Raw genomic sequence first — 10,270 nt, forward strand, 5'->3', positions numbered from 1 at the left:
AACCAAGAGTCTTGGATCTTGGGCTTGTAAAAAAATTGAAAGCGCCGAGGGGTGGGCTCCTCGCGCTGAGATTTGCACATGAACTCAAAATGAGTCATGCGCACAAGTCCAAACGGATGGACTTGGGATATATGAATCCCATAGAACCTAAGCACCGCACCTACAAACCTTGTCATCGGGGAAACGAAGGTTGCAGTGGGTGAAAAAATGACAGTACAAGGATATATAGCCGGCAGGCGGGTCCGCCGCCGTTTGCCCGGCCACAGGCAACATGCAGCCAAACACAGGGGGAAAACCCTGAGAGGCGATGAGGCTGTCAAGATCGGCCTGCCTCAATTTGCAGGGGATTTCATTCCACCTCTTCACCGCCTTGGTCCTCCCTACCTCCTCCGATGAGCCCTCAGCAGCCTTCTTCCCCTTGCCGGTCTTCTTCAATGTAGACATTACTAACGATTTTCTACGGCAATGGATGGGGGAGATTGTGTTGTCTGAGCTATCAGACATACAACTGTGACAACAAACAAACGATGCTTCTGAACAACAGAAATCTGGAAGCAGAAGGAAAGTAATAGAATGAAAGAAAGAAAAGCTCAGAAGAATAAACAAGAAGATGAAGGATAAAAAACTCTAAGGGCTGGCTTTTATAGGCCCAGGAGAGAGAAAAAATCCTTCTGATCGGACTTCACGCGCCCCCACTCGCAGGTGTAAGCCAAAGCGAGCGCGACACGTGTCCCTGACACTGTGTGAGGGGACACGAAAATAAACTTTACAGCTGCTGCCAGAGTTCAGGCGCCACCACTCGCAGGAACGGACCAAAGAGAGCGCGACACGTGTCCCTGACAGCATGTGAGGGGACACGAAAGGCAACTGTAGCACCTCGAGCACACGAAAGGCCTGACACGTCTCCATCACTGGCCCACGTCAGCAACAACCAACCACGTACAGGAACGATTCGTTTGCAACCAAAAGGATAGAATTTCGCGCAACGATGAATAATAAGAAGAAAAAGACAAAACCCCTATTAAAAGAGCAAACTATTTAGTCTAACATCTATCTTACCTCGCTCGCGCGAGACTAGACACACATTAGACTGGGGGGGCTTGAAGAGGTATGTACCCGCCTCAACACCGAGCGAGGCGGGTCAACCCACAAGATATAGACAAGAGGCTTGAAATCAAGACATTAAGAAGTCACAAAGTCAAAACCTATGCGCATGGCGCATATCACATATGCTCAGGCATCATATGCCCAGGCACCACACATGCTCAGGCATCATATGCCCAGGCACCACACATGCTCAGGCATCATATGCCCAGGCACACATATGCTCCGCATCACATATGCTCACGCATATCACATATGCGCGCGGCGCATCAGCGCGCGGCGCATATCACATGCTCGTGCATATCACATCTGCGCATGAAACATCTGCGCGTGAGAATAAAGAGAAGACCTCGCGCATCCTCAGGATTGGCGCATATCACACATGCACATAATCAACCTCGTCCTTATCCAAATCAGGATTAGGGCAACCTTGATTGTGCACGTCAGACAACCTTCCAGAAGGTATCTTTTTAAGGAATAAGAATATGCTGATGTTGACAGCTGCCAAATGAAAGGTGGACAACTCAGCATAACCCATGTGCTACCACGTGATTATACCCAATGAGAAAGCACCAGGTGTCCCAGAGGACACGTGGCACAGAGCAATTGGAGGAGGCCAACAAGGCTGAGCCCAATCAGTGGAAACCCTAGCACTATAAATACAGCATCAACTCCACAAGGAGAGACACTGAATCATTCACAGTTACAGCCAGTATCACATTCATTCACATTCAATCATATTCAATTACATTCAATCAGACAGTTACATCCAGTAACACAATCACACAGAGTATTCAGCTATTAAGCAATACTCTCCAGAATTCCTTACTCTGACATATTATTATCTTCTCCCACAAATACTTATTCTCACACCGGAGGGTTACCCCAAAGAGGACCCCTCTGTCCCTTTCTGAGGGGTAAGTTGACGGTGCTGTTCATTTTGTAGGTGGAAGAACCCAGATCCAAGGAAACCATCGGTGAAATAGTATAATCACACCCGAGGAAAGTAGATCGTCTACCAATGAGTCGATCCACGCTTCTTCATTACTTATTTTCAACACCTTTTCACGAAAATTCCTGTACATCACCGATTAATTGTTTATACTAAATCTTAACTGGGGTAGGAACTCTCAAGTGATTTTAGTCATTATTATATATTTGCTATGTTTTCAAACCTTTTGTGGATGATGACCAATATTAAGTAGCAGCCTCACAATGACAAATTGACAATGACATAAGAGTGCATTATACACTAGGAATATTGAAGACACTTGGCTGAATATTTTATCTTTCAGTTGATTTTATATAAACTTGTAAGCATTAACTTCATACTTTTTAAGATTTGAAATATCTTCAGTGTAGCGTAACCCAGTTCTTTTTTTTCTTTTTTCTCTACAATCATTATTATTATATTTAAATCTAGGTTGTCACTTGCCACGTGGCCGGTCTCTTCTTATCTTCACTAGTCCAACACATGTGCGAGCTTCTTGTTTATACAACTTCGGAATAAAAATGTATTTATCAATGCCCACAAAAAACTGCAACCATTTTTTGTTTAATTGTATGCGGAGATAATTTCATATATAATTCTCAAAAATTTGCGTAGTATCAACGGGTCGATCACTTAGTTAAAGGGTATAAGGTTTAGAGTTACGTATTCGGTAGTTTAAACTGTTTTATGCATATTATGGAAGAATATAATGCGATTAGTATAATATTGAAGAGGTAGGTCCCAGCAGAGCCCATTTGGTCCCGCAAGACTCACCTTAAACAGGGACGTCTGCGCAGAAACCAACTGGATCCGCAGGACCAACCATGCTCAGAGACGTGACGTCCTTACGCGCAGTACGCAAGCTGTTCCCGCAGGAAATGCCTCCCATGGTGAAGGACTCCGCCTGTTCCCGCAGCCTCGGATACAAGCCATGAGGGAAGGCCACCCGCGCAGCATGGCTACACGCACTAGGTACTTAGCTCTCGATCATTCAGTGTCACCTGAAGGAATGAGCAAAGCCGGGAGCAATCCCGCACAGAGGCGGGAGGGGGAATACTCCCGCCCAAATAAGCCAGTCTGTATACTGAAGGACCTTTTACTGTACCTGACGAGGTATGGGCGAAAGATCTGATCAGAGATACGACAGCTCACTGATACAGTATGGCGAGCAGCATGCTCCTGTACTGTATCACTATTAGCCGCTGCCTACTCACCAACTACTGTCATACCACGTGCGTAGCCGGCAGTTGGTGGAAAGGGAATAGTATACAGCAGGCCTATCAGCCGCTGCCTACCCACCAACTGCCAGCAGGGCACGTGCGTAGGCTACTGTTGATGAACAGGAACACTGTTGCAGCCGGCCATACCTCCTTGGAAACCTACCTTCGGCTATAAATACCCCAAATGGTATGATCATCTAAACACAACATATCTTACTACATTATCATCATATCATACCTGATATCTGCTCTAGCAATCTCTTAATATACTTTTATATTTAAAGAGCAATCTAGTCTGATTCTCACGCCGGAGGGTGGTCACAAGGAGGAACCCCCCCCCCTTCTCAGTGACGAGCTCACGGTGTCTGTTTTGCAGGTTATCAGAAGAACCATCTTCCAAGGGTCTAACCCCTCGTGGGAAACAGCTATCCAACCCCCAGGTTACCAGTAATCTGCCCGGGGTCCGGTTAGTGTTTCTTCATTGGCGCCATCCGTGCATAAAGCTAGAACTTTATTTTTCTCCAGTTTTTTCAAACTTCTACAAAGATGGTTAGAGAAATTCCGGTAACCACAACCCCTGCTACTAGGGGGAATACCGGCAACACAGTTTTTACGAACACTACCCCGGCTACCGAAGCCGGGGCAAGTGAAGTAAATTTTACGAACACTACCCCACTTACCAAAGCTGGGGCAAGTGCAGTAAATGATCGCCTACTGGGATCCACCGATACCCAGTTTGAGAAACGAAGACTCCCCCGCCAGACTCTCGATGAAGTTAAGGCATGGGCGGAGGCACGACAAAAGGAATTCCAGGCTGAGTTGGACGAACGCTTGCGTTCCGTGCAACAGGCCGACGAATTCGAATACTGGGAGGATGACTCGGAGGAATCCGACTCCGACGCGAACCCTCGCCATAGGGCAAAAGGGAAGCGTACGGAAACGGAATCCCAACCGAAAAGGCATTTTGGACAAGCCTCCAAACCAAAAAACACAGGTGGAAGTCCACGAGACTTCTCTAAAACGTTCAGACCAAACGTTGCAAACGCAGGAACGTCCAAATTTGCAAGGGACATTGCTGAAGCAATCGCCCCAAAGAGTGCCAAACAAATGCCCAACATAGGCACATATGACGGTATATCTGATCCAGACGATCATTTGAACAGGTTCATAGCAGGGGCAACCGTCAGCAATTGGACGGAACCCACGTGGTGTTACATGTTCCAAATGACGCTGGTTGGGGCTGCTAGAGCATGGTTCGATCGTCTACCGGTCAACCACATCTACGACTGGGCAGACTTCCAACAGAAGTTTAGCCAACACTTCAGCCAGCAACGGAAGTATACCGAGGAGCAATGGACAATCCTCAAATGCATACGAGAGGAAGACGAATCTCTGCCAAACTTCATCACTCGCTTCAACTCAAAGAAGCTAAGTTTGGGCAATATCAGCGAAGATCTTGTTCGCGCTGCCTTCATCCAGGGCGCACATGACCCAGAGCTCATCCGCACCCTAACGGGTAAAGATGGCATGCCATCCACATGGGATGGCATCATGACAGCAGCAAAACGCTACGCGGAAACAGAGAAGCAACTGGGTAGAGATCTCCCACAGAGCACAAACCTCTACACCCAGAGGACGAGAGAAGACAACGTCCTCACCGCCCGACTAAATAAAAAACGAAAGCTAGGCATTTGGCAGTCAAGGGTAAACTTTGACACCTCATCCGGCTTGCAACATCGGTTGGGCGGAAGGGATAATGTACAGTCGCACCGGAACTCCAGATGGACGCCACTCACCAAAAGCGTCACTGAGATATTCGCCACTGAAGAGCTCCCATGGCCAAAGCCTCCAATAATCCGACATCGTCACGATGCTGATCGGAGCAAATACTGTGACTTTCACAAGACAAAGGGCCACAACACTGAAGAATGCATAGATGTAAAAGATATGGTCGAAGCATTTGTCAGAGATGGGACGCTCGCGCACCTCGTGGCGTAATAAAGGCTGAGCAGGCGAGTGCGTATAGAACCCCAGCTGGGGAAAACACGAATCAATTCCAGCTTCAAAATCGAGACTACATGCTGCGTAAAGAACGAGATCCCGAACCAGGTGCGTATCGGCTCGATGGCACTCCCATCCCAAGATGGAAGGGAGCTCATTTACACAGTTTGCATGTAAATCAATTCCAATTTGTAAAGAAAAGGCCAAGAGCCACTTCTAATGGAAATGATTCTCTTTAAGAACATCGAAGCTGATGATTTTACATTTATACTTTTCTGAACACTAATATGCCGGTTTTCACCGCATAATTACGTGAAGTCATTGCATGGGAAGGCGGTCCTACCCGCACGAACCCAATAACGTGACAAACCTTCACGCAGGTCAGTTGAAGGGGAAAAAGTTCAGCACCCAAAAATGAAAGTGCCGGTCTATCCGCATGAATCATTAAGGAAACTGAATAATAACCTATCAACAACCGCGCGTCGAACGGTTAAACTATCCAACACTGGTGACGGCATTCACATTACGTGAAGTCGTTGCGTGGGAAGGCGGTCTTACCCGCACGAACCCAATAACGTGGCAAACCTTTACGCAGGTCAGTTGAAGGAGAAGAGTTCAATTATCCCATTAAATGAAAGTGCCGGTCTATCCGCATGAATCATGAAAGGAAAATGAACACTAACCTATCGACAACCGCGCGTCGAACGGTTCAGAACAAAATTCTTAAAAAGGATAAGGAAAACCTACACGCAGGTCAGATAAGGGTAAAGTTTTGCCATCCTACTAAGTGCAAGTGACGGTTCTACCCGCACAATCACGAAAGAGGAAGCAAAACTTCACACCTATTATCAACCACGTTCAAAGGTTAACTTATCCTCAATAGGTAAGAAAAACCTACACGCAGGTCAGATAAGGGTAAAGTTTTGCCATCCTACTAAGTGCAAGTGACGGTTCTACCCGCACAATCAGGAAAGAGGAAGCAAAACTTCACACCTATTATCAACCACGTTCAAAGGTTAACTTATCCTCAAAAGGTAAGAAAAACCTAAACGCAGGTCAGGTATGGGTAAAGTTTTGCCATCCTACTAAGTGCAAGTGACGGTTCTACCCGCACAATCACGAAAGAGGAAGCAAAACTTCACACCTATTATCAACCACGTTCAAAGGTTAACTTATCCTCAAAAGGTAAGAAAAACCTACACGCAGGTCAGATAAGGGTAAAGTTTTGCCATCCTACTAAGTGCAAGTGACGGTTCTACCCGCACAATCACGAAAGAGGAAGCAAGACTTCCTGTTATCAACCACGTTCAAAGGTTAACTTATCTTAATGCCTTAGAAATTTCGAAAAGGAAAACCTACACGCAGGTCAGATAAAAGTTAAAGTTTAGCCATCCTACCAAGTGCAAGTGACGGTTCTACCCGCACAATCACGAAGGAGGAAGCAAAACTTTAACCCACTATCAACCACGTTCAAAGGTTCTTATTCTAAACACTTGGAAAATTGCTAATTTAAACTAAGTATGCAAGTCATAAGTTTATAAAGCAAGGAACCCAAAGAAGGAAATAACAATCTTGTACGCAAAAAGATTAATATTTCAAGAATATATTACAAGAATGGCCGGGTAACTACCCGCCTAAAAGAAAAAAAAAAAACTATACAAGTCTATCTTAGCAATGGGAAGGGATCTTCAGGATCAAGCTTCAGGGCCGCTTCCACTTGGACCCGCTCCGTCAGAAGAACGGGGTGGTTCGAGGAACGCTTTGAGGACAGCTAACCCATCATCAGTAGCAGCTACTTCGTCCACCTTCTCCACCACTGGATGCGGGAAGGCGGCGTATTGGTTCAATGCTTGGTCATAAATGGCTTCGGTATCCACATTGAACAAAGGGAAGTTGGAAGGCGGGACGCCTTTCTCAACAAACCCTAGACCAAGCAAGAAGCCGGCCTTTTCCCCATCCTCATGAGAAGCGTTGAGGGCTGCGGTCATAGCATCATCGTAAGAGGTCTCTGAAAAGACCCGACGCACAACCTACAAAGAAAACACAAGTATTAGAACCTTTCCTTACAAAAGAAAAGCGTGAAGATAAATCTAAACATACCTGAGGCAACGCTTCTCGAAGAAGCCATTGGAGGGCAGCTTGAGCTTCGTTATGGGCGCGTTCGGCTTCGCTCTTGTTAAGGTTGGCAAGCAAAACTTCCTTTGCGGCAGCCTCTTCGACGCCCTTAAGCTTCCGCTGGGTCTGGTCAAGCACCCCCCTCTGGTCCAGGATTTCCTGGAGTTTCTTGGCATCTTCCATTGCCAAGGCATCATGAGCGCGTTGGAGAGCCTCTAATTTGGCCTTGAGCTCCTCATTCTCCACACGCAAAGGCTCAGCAACGGCTTCAGCCTTGGCAGCCCTCTCGGTTGCGTTTCGCGCAGTCTCCCTGGCCAGCCGAAGCTGTTCATTCACAGCTTGGGCAGCCTTGGAGCGGGCCTCGAGTCGCGCTTGAACTTCAACCTCGAGGGCCTTGAAGGCCTTCTCCTTGTCGGCGGCAGCTGCCGCCAGCTGTTGGTTCTCCTCCCGAAGAGCACGCGCCTCAGATATGTCCTTGGCGTGAGCTGCTTTCAACTTGTCGTTTTCACGACAAAGCAGCTCGACGCGCGGCTGCATCCGAACCTGGAGAACCCGAAGCTCATTAGTTAGCCTACCCTCCTGGTAGCTAACCATGGCTTCCCCCAACGCACCCGGAGGAGCAGCGTGGCGAGCCCAGTCCACGCACTCCACAGGTGTGCGAAGGGTTGTTCCTCGGCGTATGTTCCATCGAGGAACATACACTTCATTGGAATCCGACACTGCAAAAGAAACAAAAGCAGTAAGGAAAAGATGATACAAAACATAAGGGAAAAAGAAAGGAACCCTACGCACCTGTAGGGTCAATGACAGGCCGATAGCCGCCAAACCCATCACCTGAACCTAAAGGAAATCCATCCAACAGGTCATGCAGACGGGAAGGTGGCAAAGATCGGCGGGAAGCCCTGCGCGTACCTGATGGTCCGGCCATCGGTGCCGGTGGCGCGGGCATGGTGGCAGCCGTCGTGGTCGCCGTTGTGGTCGCCGCCGTGGTCGCCGCCTTGTAAGCAGCAGCAGTAACCGCCGGCTCTGTGAAGGATGCTGTAAAAATCGCACTCACAGCCGGCGGTGACGTCATCACTGCCGGAACAGTTGGCTCAAAGGAATGAGCAACTGGACCAGCGGATGCAGGCGCAGGCGCCTGGGTCGACGCCTCAGGAAGGCTGACCGAGCCTACCGTCATTGGCGGGGAGATACTCCCCTGCGGTTCACCCCGGAATGCGTCAACACCCACGCCTGCACAAAGAAGAAAGTGTTAAATTTATAGTGATAAATCTGCAAAGACATTATGATTGTACTTACGGGTTTTCTTGACCCTGAACGTACGGACGGGCGGGGAGGAACCCGATGGAGCCGGCCTCTTGGTACCGGTCACCGTCGTCTTCGTTGGTTCTCCGGAGGTAACGGTCGTAGCCTCCGGAGCAGTGGTCTTCTCACCACCGGGCTTCCCCGCCACCTCTTCACTATCTGACTCCGAGTCAGAGAGAACCACTGGATCAGCTGTGGAGGCCTTCTCCTTCCCCTTCACGCCGGCAGCAGCCTTCTTCTTCCGCACAAGGGGAGGACCATCTGCGGATTCCTCAGAAGACAGGATGTAAGGATTTCCAGCAACGGGTACAGCATTGAGGGGTTCAGGATAGAATATCTCCTTACCTGGCCGCCGGTGGCTCAGGATCTCTTGGCCCGGCGGATAGACCTCCACAAACCTATCCGCCGTTTGCTCCAGGATGGGCAACTCATTGTCGTCCAGAGCACGAGTGCCCACCCGCACGGGACTGTCAGCTTCCCGCGGGAACAGGAGCGACTCCAAATTATTCCCCTCTGAAAGAAAAAGAAACAGTTAGAAAATTAACTAATATCAGCAAGAAAGACAAGACATACCATAAGGAATAGAGTTCAAACCGTATTCAAGAAGGATGGGAAACCGGGACGCATCCTTCCATACCCGGCTCATCCCCAGCAGCACCATCCCGGACTCCGCAAACCGGTAAACCGGAGATTGGACCCGGGATATCTTCGCGAACCATTCCGCCTCCTGGTAGCTGGAAGCGTGAAGGCTCGGAAGCGCTTGACCCTTCTTGAACTTCATAGCAATGGGGATGGCGCGGGCAGAGATGTAGAAGAACTCCCGCTTCCACGATCGGAGACTGCGCTCGGTCACGCAGATCTTCAAACCCTTAATACGGGTTGTCAGGGTGTACCACCCCTGGACGCACCTCCAAGTATAGAAGGTCATCAGGCGGTCCACGTAGGGCTCAATACCCAGAATCCGACACACCCACTCGAAGTTCCGGACCTTGGCAATCGCCATCGGATGCACCTCGGTCAGGTGCACCCCGTGCCTCTCCAGGACACGGTACACAAACTTTGTCAATGGGAACCTAAGGTTCCCATAAACAAAGAATGCAGCATATACCCCGATCTTGCCACTGGGGGCATCGTACACAGTCTGGTGGGATTCAGGAAACTCAGGCTCGAGAGACTCGAGCATGAACTTCCTGACGATGTACTGGTACTGATCGACAGGTAGAGCACACTGGCACTCGCCAGCAGTACTCCTATCGTCGGCTACAGCTTCAGCATCATGAGAAGACATTTTTGCAGAAAGAAGAGTGATTTCGGGAAAATGCTTGCCTGAAAAAGGGGAGTATTTGCCGGAAATCACTAAGAAGAAGAAGAAGAGAGGCGAAAGTGTGGATTACAAAGAGGCCTCTCCCCCTTTATATACTAATCGCAATTAATGCGGTGAATTTAATGCGGAGGAGAGAGAAATCGAAGGTGCAATGAAACTATGACACGTGGCAAAAAGCAGGCTGGCAACAGCTGTTGACAGGACGTGTGC

Source organism: Bidens hawaiensis, unplaced genomic scaffold, assembly GCF_021521415.1.
Source record: "Bidens hawaiensis isolate Kalapana, Puna unplaced genomic scaffold, B.hawaiensis_p1.1 tig00020348_1, whole genome shotgun sequence".
Taxonomy (NCBI): Eukaryota; Viridiplantae; Streptophyta; class Magnoliopsida; order Asterales; family Asteraceae; genus Bidens; species Bidens hawaiensis.